The 13,249-nt window shown below is 36.7% G+C and overlaps 1 non-coding gene across 1 annotated transcript; it reads left to right on the forward strand.

The window, feature by feature from the left end:
- The first annotated feature begins 8,443 nt into the window (after positions 1–8,443).
- LOC130024987 (U6 spliceosomal RNA) lies at positions 8,444–8,547 on the forward strand. The gene has a single exon (XR_008792628.1). It is a non-coding gene; the product is annotated as a U6 spliceosomal RNA (small nuclear RNA).
- The last annotated feature ends 4,702 nt before the right edge of the window (positions 8,548–13,249 follow it).

Consider the following 13,249-nt stretch of genomic DNA (forward strand, 5'->3'; position numbering starts at 1 on the left):
GTTTGACTTCTGAGTCTTCTTGATCTATGTGTAAAAGTGAGAGTGATGAGTGATAAAACAATGTTTCTTTCACTTGGATTTTGTTTAGAAATGTCAATTAACTAGCTTGTTATTTGACTCGTATTCCAAATCCTATGTAGTTTTCGATAGTTTAATGGAATTTACTTCATTTGAGACCCTGATTTCCAATATCATAAGGAAAACTTAAATAAAGACAGATATTTCACATGGAATCAGATAGAAAATATGTATAAATTTGCCCCTTTGCATATAGGATTAGAATTTCTTGTAATGGGCTGAAGATATAGTACTGCAAGTGAGCTTTTGCCTTACATATTGCCAACTCAGGTTAGATCCTCAATATTGCATGTGTCCCTTGGTTTTTGCCAGAGTAGTCCCTTAGAGGGTGCGAAAACTATGACCAGTCTAACTTGGCCCGGAATATTCAAAGCAAAATATAAATAAATGAATAAATAAAATCAAAGAGGAAGAAAAGAAAAAAGAAAGAATTTCTTTAAATTTTGGAATGGGGAAAATATAGGGAAAACCTGCCAAATTTTGGTATTTCTGGATTTGAACACAGGAATACTTTCATGTTCTGCTCTGTGGAATATATCTGATACTGGCAATTGAACCTGGGTCACCTAGTAAGAAAAGTACCTTAAGCCCTGTATTTTCTTTCCAGGCCCATGGTCAAGAACTTTAAAATAATATTCAAACACCGATATCACTGCCGTTTTGATTGATTTTCTAACATATCATAAGAAGACAGATAATTTTAATTCTTAAAAGAAATATAATTGAATAAGAAAGTCGTTTTAGACAACACCCATGTCTTGTAAGCAAGAGTTATTTTTAGATTAACTCAACAAAATACAATCCAAGGTACATGGGATATTTTTCATCATTGTCAAATCTAGCTTTACCTTCTTATCTAACCTTTAGAATAGACTTATCAGAGCATATATTTCATAAGTATGCTTGCATAAGAAAATTAAATGATTTCCTTCTATAAACCAAAATCTAGTTTTTACTTTTATTAATCTACCTGATAATTTTCCTGGATAATTTATAACTATTGGAATATTTTTAATATTTTTGTTCCAAATCTTATGGAAATTGAAAAATATATTATTACAATAAATATATATGCTCTATGTATATAAACTGTAATCATATCCTTTTTATATTTCATAATCATCATATTTCTTTGGGTCACTGAAATGATTATTTCTTGTCTTTTGCACTAACAGTTTTTTTTATTTCTCTTATGTAAAATAGAGATTAGAATATATGATGTATGTTTGAATAAAATACTGATTATGTGACTCACAATAGAAAGTTAAGACTTTATATCATTCTCACTTTTAGTTGATTTAATCTGTTTTTGATGAAATATTTTTTTCTTATATTAATTAAGTCATTATTATTATTATTAACTATGTATTATCCATGGTCGAATTTCAATTAATAAAAAAGTTTTCTACAACTTTTAATTTCCAGATTTGTTCTCTAGTTCTATGACACAACTTTTAGAAAAACAAAAGCAGTTAAAAAAAATCACTGGGTGAGAACTCTAGGGTCCAATTCAACTATCACGTCAACAAAACAAGCTGACTCTTGCTGGAGTTGATTGTTAGGCTTCCAGAGTGCTGCCTGGGAAGTCACCTATGCTTATTATTTTTAATTTGTTGATTGCTCGAGCGGGCACTACTTTAGTAACTAAATAAGTGCTATAAAAGTATGTTTCTTAAATGTTTATATTTGTAATTTAAGATTACAGATTTCACGTAAGTAGACTATTTATGAATGAAGTTTTTATCAAGAATGCTTGCTTAATCTTGCCAGAGAAATCAAAAACCTTCGCATATCTAACAGTCAATCTACAAAGAAATTGAAAAACTCTTGAGTTTGAACTATTTATTTCTGAAAGAAATAACAGAACAAAAAAGAAATGAAAATGACTTTGCAATAGGCCTCAAGGATTGGTATCATTCAACTAACCTTTTTTTTCAAGTCAATTTAAGGATGCAACGTAATCTCCATTCATGGTTGCAAAGTATGTAGTGACATAGAAAAGCACTTCTAAAATTCCAAAGGAATCATGAAACTCCTGAAGTAGCCAAAACAACTCCTATATAAAGATAGATTGTAAATTGAATCTCTAAATTGAATTGAGACCCTATATGTAAACTCTTATAATGTCTAAAAACTATTTTACAACAAAATACTGTATGAGATGGGGAAAAGAAAACCTCTTTAACAAATGGTGCTGGGAAATCAGGTTAGTCATATGTAAAAAAATGGATGTAGACCTCTATATCATGCCATAAAAAACTCAACTCATAATTTAATTAATGACCTTAGTAATAAATCTATTTTATAAAATACATTTAGGAAAACATCAGAGAACTATTCTAGACCTTTTGCTGAGAGGAGCCTTCAATGATACAACCACAATAGAAAATCAGATCAAAGAGGAAATAAATAAATGGGAGTATCGAATATCTCTAAAATCTTCTACGTTGCTTTAGAAAAAGTTTCAAATGGTTTATCAATTTAGGAATATTGATTGCAATATTGCACACAGAATGTCTCTGCAAAAAGGAAATTAATTTGTTTTTGAATATTAGGGGGCCCCACCAGGCAGTTCTTAGGGCTGACTCTGGTCTGGCCTTTGACTCTGAGCTCAGGGATCACTCTAGCCAGATCTTGGGGGCATCATGGGGTGTGGGGATCAAATTCAGCCAGCCATTGGTAAGGCAAGATACCTACCCTCTGTACTATCGCTCTGGCCTTAGGAGTTTAAATCTTGACCCTTAATTATTCTCTCTGGTATTATCCTCTTTGCTCATATTATTTGCATTTGCGTTACTCTGAATCTTATGATCTTACATTTTCACGTCAAAAAAAAATCCCCTGTAAACAGTGTGTTTCATTTTCTGCATTATTCATATAGCAGGTGAATTTTGCTGACTACACTTATATGCTAGTATTAAGTAATTAAGGCCAAAAGTTGTACTATTTTCTATTGTCAGTATAAAGCATTAGAGATCCAAATTTCTTCTCAAGCATTAGTATGAATAGATGATATACAAAGATATTTCCAATAGTTAACAAAAAATTCAAGTAAACCATTTTCCTCCATGGTAGCACTATAGCACTGTCCTCCTGTTTTCATCTATTTCGCTCGAGCAGGCCCAGTAACATTGTGAGGCATACTGAATGCGTCACATGTAGAGGAATCGAACTCAGATCAGCCGGGTTAGCCATATGCAAGGCAAATGCCCTACTCGCTGTGCTATCACTTATGTCCTCCATAGAAAAAATTTCAACACTACAAATATTATGGGCTGGAGCGATAGCAGAGAAGGTAGGGCATTTGCTTTGCACAAAACAGACCTGGCCGACCTGGGCTCATTTCCTCAGCCACTCTCAGAGAGCCAGGCAAGCTATCGAGAGTATCTCATCTGCTCGGCAAAGCCTGGCAAGCTACCCATGATGTATTCGATATGCTAAACACAATAACAACAAGTCTCACAATGGAGACATTTCTGGGCTTACTTGAGCAAATCAATGAACACCCGGATGACAGTGTCACAGTGCTACAGTGCTACAAATATTATTAGCTAACTCTACAGTGATTTGTAGATATTTACTCTAGATTATACCTGTAAGAATTCCATATGTGTATAATATCAGTGCCTGTATTATTCAGGTTTTATTTTCTCCCTATCAAAATAGTAATAGATGACAGTAATGATTTTCTAAAAAATAAAATAAGTCTATAATTAGCAAGCTATTACATATTATTAAGTATGTGATAACAACAATAATATCATCTTGATAGAGAATAACCATCTGGTAATCTCAATATGTTCCAACAGATTCTCTGGAAATTGAACTTTCTAAAACAAATGAGAAAGTTCTTTATCTTTCAGGACTTCAAGTGTGTCATTGGAACAAATACCCATGTCCTGAGGGTTCAATATCACTGATACATCTCACATTCCATGCTTATCATTGATGGAAGAATTCCATCAAGTCAGGAAGAATGTTTGATAAAGTAAATTAATCTATACATATTTTCTTTTAAGTGCTTTTCCATTAATGTTCTCTTTTAAATAAATTGGTAAAACCAGTTGCAATAATGTTGCTATTTTTGTTCTAATTAGATGATATAGGTTTATCTTACTATAAAAATATTTGGAAATTACAATATGAAGAATTTTAATTTAAACTATTCAGAAAGGTTTTTTATTCTAATTACGAATTTGAATTCATTTGAAAGCATGCTTCACCTGATCATCTAATAAAGGAAAAGTAAACAGGAAATATATATCAACTTTCATAGTGCATGTAAAAATTACTACTATTAAGTGTGATTTGTTTGTATTTCAATTGTCTAGAACAAAATGACAAAAATTTTTAATTGTTCTGAAACATCTGACTTATTATTGCTCTTTTAAAATAAAAGGCATAAATTATCTCACACCAAAAAACTAGACCGTAAGTCAAAGTCTTTTCTAATACTAATAATAGAAAATTATAGAATACTTACCAATAGGATGGAAGGAGATAAAGACTCAGTTGAACACATAGACATGGTAGTTCCAACATATTTCTAAGTGTCTCTACTGGTTACCGCCTCTTTTATTGAATATTAAGAATTTTCAGTTCATCTTGAATAAAAAATAATTCTTGGAGAGGCTGATTCACTTTCAATCTAGGAACTGAGTTTTGGTAACTCAGTACTAAAATGAAATTGTTTGACAAATATACGATGACTTTTAAAAGATACAGAAACAGATACAATCTAATTGATCTTGTCAAACATAGATGTGTTTTGTTTTGTTTCTCCCTTTGGTAGGTGGAACACATAGCAGTTCCCAGGACTTACTCCTGACTCTTCACCCAGAGATCGCTCCTGTTGGGACTGGAGAGAGAACCTGGCATGCAAAGCATGCACCCTACCTGCTGTACTTACTCCAGCCAAAGATAGAATTTCAAAGAATGGATTGGGGAAAATGTTTTATTACCAAAGTGTCTTATGATATATAAGTCACTCTACGTAAAAATGAGTGACCCTTGTGACTGAAGTTCACACATGAGAAATGAAACTAAGAGATTAGAAAACTGGCAAAGTCTTACACAGAGGTGTCATTGGGAATTATGTCTTTAGGGACGAGAAATAATAACTTTCCTAGATAGTAACAAGGGTTTAACAGTTGTCTGTTGACAACCCCTAATAAGGGAATCTCTTAAATTCATACACCCAAGTGTAAACAAAATATATCTGATTTTATTACAGAAAAGTATATGTATACAAAGAAGTGCTACTCAGTGTTACCATGAAACATAGCCACAATTTTCTCTGCAAATAAGTACAGATTTGGTGGGACTGTTGAGAGATAGTACAGCAGGTAAAGTGACTGACCTGGGTTCAATGCCCTGCACCAGACTTCTAGCACTACATGTGGTCTTTAGACACTGTCAGGATTGATTGCTGAGCACCAAGCGAGGAGTGAGCCCTGAGCATATTCAGGTGTGATCCCAATCAAACAAAAACACAGGAGGAAAAAATAACTTTTCTGTGGAGTATAAGTCCTTAAATTATGGTCTCAGAAATTTCTTTTTTTATTTCTTCTTATGGGCTGGAGCGATAGCACAGCGTGTAGGGCGTTCGCCTTACAAGCGGCCAACATGGCCGACCCGAGTTCGATTCCTCCGCCCCTCTCGGAGAGCCTGGCAAGCTACCGAGAGTATTCGATATGCCAGACACAGTAACAACAAAGTCTCAAATGGAGACGTTACTGGGCCCGCTCAAGCAAAATTTCTTCTTATATTTATTTATTGAATCACTGTGGGAAAAGTTACATAGCTTTCAGTTTTAAATCTCGGTCATACAATGATCAAACACCTTTCCCTACACCAGTACTCATTTTTTCACCAAGTATCTCAATATACCCCCTTCTCACCCCTTCCAATGCCTGTGAGGCAGATGATTTCTACTGAACTCTCCTCTACATTGATTACATTCATTATTTTGACAAAAGATGCACCATTATTGTTTAGAATATCCCCCCAAGCAATCAAAATTGCTGAAAAGGCATTGTGAAATACTTTGTTTTCTATAGCTGGTATGAGAATCACATAATGTCATATAATGATTTTGCATTTCTGCAAAGAACCAGATAATTAAAAGATTGGTTTCTGTGTGTCTGGTGTTATGGCCGTGCCAGAGAGTCACTTGTTGGGGGCAACTCGTGACTTCAGTAGGGCGTGAAGGATGAGTTGGTACCGCCCCCCTTACCATGAGACTGCAGTTGCCCCATGATCGCTGGCTTATACCTGGCTTTCCAATAAGCTCTGAGGCGGCAGCCACCTTGCTGCTAGGGTGGGAGCGGGGGGTGGAGGCGGAAGGGAGCAACACCCTTTCACTCCCAGAGAAGCATGGAGCTGTAGTTTAACGCAACTCTTGACCTCAGTAGGGCGTGAAGGATGAGCTGGTACCATTCCCCTTCCCATAAGACTGCAGTTGCCCCGTCACCGCTGGATCATACCTTGCTTTCCAATAAGCTCTGAGGTGTCAGCCACCTTGTATGCGGTCCAGATGTATTTCTGCCAAAAGCCGCTGGGTTTCGAGATTTGTTTCTGAGTCTCTGGGTATATGACCGTTAATCTGCTTGATCAGGAGCCAGGGAGGCCGTTTGTGGGTGGTGACTTGGGGTCTCATTGGGATGTGGAGGAAAGGGCCAGTTCTACCCCCTTAGTCTCATCATGTCTAGTCCCAACTTGTCTCGTGACTGCAGGCCCAAACCAGACAGAGTCCAGTGGCCTCTGGAGGATGGTAGTCACTGGGCTGCGGGGGGAAACAGGCCAAGGTAGGACACCTATTCTCACCTGGATTGGCCCAGCGCCAGTAACCTACTACAGGAACAGGACGCATTTCTGCCAAAAGCCTTTGAGTTCCGAGATTCGTTTCTCAGTCTCTGGGATAATACCCTTGAAGCAATTCAATCAGGAACCAGAGAGGTCATGACTCCAATTATATAGCTGAGCCAGAAGTGGTTTGTGGGTGTGTCTCCCACATACCTAACTTTTGACCGTTTACTTTCTTGGTAAACTTTGCTCCAATTTGTTGGGGTCTGGCCAAAGCACAGCAGCAATTTTGGGGTATCTGGAAGTCTGACAGTGCCAACAGGCTGCTGATGCACTCGCCTCACAGGTACAGGGTGATCTGCTGGTGGTACCATATCCCCTGATCTCAGAAATTTAAGTGCATTCTATCTTAACATTGCTTTGGGTTGGATAGTCATTTTGAAAATTTATATTTTCAAAACTATGAATATGTAATATTTATGCAATATCTGCTGTTGTCTTCTATTTCTTTCAATAGTGATTTGTAGTTTTCCATATGTAAGTCTTTCATCTCCTTTACTTACTTGCATTGTAGGTATTTTATGTTTTTGGACATCATATAAATCCACCTTAAGTATAGTAGAATTGGATACTGGGGATTTTAAGCAATACTCAGGATGATGAGAATGCTTAGTGTGGTCAACCAGAGTTTCTTGGCCAATGAGACTGTTGATTCAATACAAAGGTTCAAGGATACAATGCTCATTAAATGAACTTCCATAGTAGTCACAGTGGTTGAGGCATCTAGGCTGTAGCAAAGTTGCTTAAGTGACCACGTGGTACTGGGATGATAGTGGGCCAGTTAAATCTTATATATATATATACTCTTTTAGGAACTTGAAGAAGTATTTTATTTCTTTACTATATCTTTATTTGCATATAGAAATGCAACCCTAGATTACAGAAACTAAAATGCACATTAGAAAATATAGAAAGGATCTGAAAGAACATAGGGACAAGATGTATAGTCAAGATATCTGTATATAAGTTAGGTACTAAAGATATATGTTACTATCTGATACTAAAGATATCTGTATATGTTTACTATCTGATACTAAAGATATCTGTATAGAAGTTAGACACTAGATACTAAACTCCAGTCAATATGGGGTATGTTACCAAAAATACTCTTAAAGATCTGTGTATTAATGAAACAGCTTTGGGGTAGAAGGGAACCTGTGATTATTGGTGGAGAAATGTGGAAATTCATTGTTGTATTGCAATTAACATGTTGCTTGACTGGTAAAACTAAAATAACAGTGCTTGCCTTGGCAACATATACTGTTACTGTCACTGTCCTCCCGTTGTTCATCAATTTGCTCAAACGGGCCCAGTAATGTCTTCATTGTGACAATTGTTACTGTGTTTGGCATATCAAATACAACATGGGTAGCTTGCCCGGCTTTGCCGTGCAGGTGAGATACTCTCAGTAGCTTGCCAGGCTGTCCTAGAGGGGCAGAGAAATCGAACTCGGGTCGGCCATGTTGGCTGCTTGGAAGGCAAATGCACTACCCACTGTGCTATTGCTCCAGCCCAACATATACTAAAATTCAAATTATACAGAGAAGATTAGAATGGGCCCTCCATGTAGATGACTTACAAATTTGTGAAATCTTCCAAAATTTTAATATTATATAGCTGTTAGAAAAGATGAAACCATGAAATTTGTATCTAAGTGGATGGACATGGAAAGAATACTGCTAAGTGAGATAAGTCAGAAAGAGAGGGAAAGACATAGAATGACTGCACTGATTAGTGGAATATAAAGTAAAAGAATGGGAAACTAACACCCAAGGACAGTAGATATAAGGGCCAGGAGAGTCGCACTATGGTTTGGAAGTTGGGCTCACATGCTGGAGGAAAAAACAGCTGGGATAGAGAATGAACCACAAAGTAAATGATGGTGGTAGGGATCACTTGGGATGGGAGATGTTGCCGAAAGTAGACTGTGGACAAACATGATGCCAGTTTAGTACCATATTATTATTGCAAACAGTAACACCCAAAATGAGAGAGAGAAAGAGGAAATGTGCCTGTCCCAGGGGCAAAGGGTGAGAAGGGGTGAGGGAGGTGTGACATATACTGAAAAATTGGTGGTGGAGAATGGGCACTGGTGGAGGGATGGGTACTCGATCATTGTATGATTGAAATGTAATCATGAAAGTTTATAAGTCTGCAACTGTATCTCATGCGGATTCAATAAAAAATATAGTTCCAACTTAAAAGCAAAACTATAATACAAAACCCACAAAATTGAAAAGATATAAGCATGCCTATGGTTATCACTGCACTTTTTTTGAAGAGGCAAAGTATGAAAACAACCCAAATATCCAGTCACAGATGAATGAATTAAAAAGCGTGGCATATATACAGAATGGAATATTATGCAGCTCTAAGAAAACAAAATCATGCAATTTACAGCAGGACGATGGAACTAGAGGATATCCTGCTTAGTGAAGTCATTCAGAATGAAGGGGATAGATACAAAAGGTTCTTTCAGATATGTGGGACATAGAATACACAGTAATGTAGCAACAAAGGCTAAAAAAAAAGTAACATACTGAGAGAACTGATCCACACATTTGAATTGGGATGGGGATTGAAGGGGGGTCTTGGGGTGGTGGGAGTGGTAGAAGATACACCAACGATGGGGGCGATGTTGGAATTAGGTGCATAGGAAATCATTATTAATTGCATAATAAGCCAGAGTCTCAATAGACAATTTCTGCAAGAGGCACTCTAATATTTATTTGGCTATTCAACCAAATTTATTTTATTAAAGTACAATGAATTAAAGAGTTATTAAAATTTGAGTTTTTGACATCGAGTGTTCCACCACTGATCCTGCTACCAGTGTCTACTTCCCTCCACCGGTATTCCCAGAATCTCTCTCCTACTTGACCTTTCTAGCACCAGACTGCCATCTTTACAGGAACCTTTTAAATCTGGTTATTAAAACTCAAGTCTTGAGATTTCAGTGTTGTTGATTGTGTGGTTTGTATATTGTAGCATTCTTCAACATCATCCATGTATCTGAGTCCCCTTGAGCTCTGCTAAAAATTGCTACTCATCTCTTCTTCCTTTCTTCTTCACTCCATTTCTTTCATACCTCTCCCTAAACTCCGGGGTCAAGGTTGGTTTAGGCAATTCCTGTTAAAACCACTGCTCCATACAATGTTTTTAAAAGTAAAGTCATATACTAAAACTCTTGTAAACAGAATTACAACAGATGATGCCTAATTGAAAATGAATAAAATAAATTTTAAAAAGGAAATTAATAGGACTAGTTAAGTAAAATCCTCTGTTATCTTATTGTTTACATTATTATGGTTCAGGTAACAGTGGTGCTATAATTTATAATATTGATGTATTAGAAACTTGTTTCACAATGCTGCTGCTGAAGTGCTTTGAGTCTTTTCAACCATTCATGAGTCATTTTTGGTCCAACTGTAACAGTCCCTCTTCTACTTTCTTTTTTAAGTGATATCTCATATCCTTTTATTTCACTGATCTGATTAAATCTCAATTGCATAGTTTTCTTAATTCCGATCCTCTCTGATTTACTGTTTATTAAAATCATTATATTTTATGTTTTGATTTTTCATTACACTACTCTATAAATGTGATTGTAATTTCTACTAGTTACCTGATTAGTTTTTGGAGTTTTCTGTTTTCCTCTAATCTGATAATGATAGCTTTGATAAAAATATCCAATTAACAGAAATGAGCAAACTTTACACAAATTTGCCTAAAAATAGTGCACATTTCAGTGCAATAATTTGCATGAATCTCTTCATATATGTATATCTCTTTCCCCTTTTATTTTATTTTATTTACTTTATTTTAATTTTACAAAGCTGTTCATGATTGGATTTCAGTCATACAAAATTCTAACACCCATTACTCCACCAGTATTCATTTACCAGCACCAGTGTTCCCAGGTTTCCTCCCATCACACCCCACCCACCACCCCCCCGCCTACCTCTATGGCAGGAACTTTTCTTCTCTCTCGCTCTATCTCTCTATCTTTCTTCTCTCTCTCTCCTTTTGGGTCTTCACGATCACGGTCATAATCATCCTATGATTGCCTCGAGCAGGCACCAGTAACGTCTCCTTCTTCCTAGCCCTAATATTTTAAAAAGTGCCATATTCAAGGCTCTTTCAGGGTTAGGAGAATGAGACCCATCATAGTTACTGGTATTTGGCATATTGGGTATGCCGCGGGGAGTTTGCCAGACTCTGCTGTGTGGGCAGGTTACCTTCGGTAGCCTGCAAGGTTGTCCAAAGTAAGAATAAGATGTCGCGGCCATGCACTTCTGGGAGCTAGGTTTTAAAGTCTCTGGGTCTTGGCCTTTGATGGGATTACACGGCACAAAGGGGGCCAGTTCGTGGGTGTGAACCCTGCCTACTGGAAGATGGAGGATATGGGCCTTATGATTTACAATATTGAAGCTGAGAGGTTATATAGAATACCCCTTATCTACTTTTAACCCTCAGGTCTTGTCCAGTGTGATCGTTTCCAGCTATTATTTTCATAGCAGTCTCTTCTCTTTTTAATCTACCCTCAGGCCCCCACACACTTGTCATTAGTGCCAACCATTGGCAAGTCTTCCTAATTGCTGTTTACCCTGCCAATGGGTATTATTCTACTTCTATATATGTATGTATATATATTCCACAAATAAATGCAGTAATTCTATATCTGTCCCTTTCTTTCTGACTCATTTCACTCAATATGGTACTCTCCATGTCTATCCATTTATGGGAAAATTTCGTGACTTCATTTTCCCCAACAACTGCATAGTATTCCATTTTGTAGATGTGCCATCATTTCTTTAACCATTCGTTTGTTCTTGGTTACTCAGTTTGGTTCCAGGTTCTAGCTTTGGTAAAAAGTGCTGCAAAGAACATAGTAATACAGATGGAGTTTATGCTGCATGTTTTTGGGCCCCCAGGGTATATTCCCAGAAGTGGTATTGCTGGGTCAAATGTGAGCTCAATTTCTAGCTTTTTTTTTTTTTGAGACGTCCATATTGTTGTCAAAAAGGGCGAAACCAGTCAGTATTCCCACAAACAGTGAAGAAAAGTCCCTTTCTCCCCACTTCCACACCAAGAATGGTTGCTTTTGTTGTTTTGGATGTGTGTCATACTCTGTGTTGTGGTGTGAGATGATGTCTCATCGTTGCTTTAATCTGCAACTTCACGGTGGTTAATGGTGAAGAGATTTTTTTTCATGTGCTTTTTGTCCATTTCAATTTCTTCTTTGAGAAAGTTTCTGTACATTTCATTGCCACATTTTCTGATGGGATTGGATGTTTTCTTCTTGTAGAATTCAACCAGTGCCTTGTGTATCCTTGATGTTAACCCCCTTTCAGAAGGGTATTGGGTGAATATTCTTTCCTATTCCGTAGGCTATCTTTGCACCCTGGTTACTGTTTATTTTGAGATTAAGAAACTTATTAGTTTAAGATCGTTCCATTTGTTTATATCTGCTTCCACTTGTTTGGTCAGTATTGTTTCGTTTTTGAAGATACCTTTCACTTCAATCTTGTGGAGGGTTTTGCCAACCTTGTCTTCAATGTGCCGTATGGATTCTGGTTTGATGTTCTGGTTTTTAATGCATTTTGAGCAGACTTTTGTGCATGGTGTTAGGTAGAGGTCTGAGTTCATTTTTATGCATGTAGCTGTTCAGTTTTCCTGGCACCATTTGTTAAAGAGAATTTCCTTGCTCTACTTCATATTTCTTGTTTCCTTATAAAAGATTAGATGATCATATATTTTAGGGCATGCAATGGTATTCAACCCTATTTCTTTAGTCTGTGGATCTGTCTTTTTTCCAATACCATGATGTTTTAACTATTACCGCTTTCTAGTACATTTTGAGTTTGGGGAAGTTGATGTCTCCCATCTTGCCCGCCCCCTCCCCCGCCCCAAGAATTGCTTTAGCTGTTCATGAGGGCTTGTTGTTCCATATGATCAATTTCTTTGAGGAATGCCATGGGTATAGTTATAGGGATACCATTGAATCTGTATAAATCATTGGGGCCTATTGACCTTCTGACAATGTTAATACCCTCAATTAATGTGCAAGGGATATGTTTTTATTTCTTCATGTCCTCTTATGTTTCTTGAAGTAGCATTTTGTAGTTTTCTTTGTATAGGTCCTTTTACCCCCAGAGTTACGGTGGTTTTCTGAGGCATGCTGTGAATGGGATTATTTCTTTTATATACTGTCTTCTATGTCATTATTTCCATATAGGAAAGTCATGGACCTTTTGGCATTAATTTTGTTGCCTGCGAATTTACTATACAAGTCTTTTGTTTCTCG

This window comes from Sorex fumeus, unplaced genomic scaffold, assembly GCF_029834395.1.
Source record: "Sorex fumeus unplaced genomic scaffold, SorFum_2.1 ptg000029l, whole genome shotgun sequence".
NCBI classification, from domain to species: Eukaryota; Metazoa; Chordata; class Mammalia; order Eulipotyphla; family Soricidae; genus Sorex; species Sorex fumeus.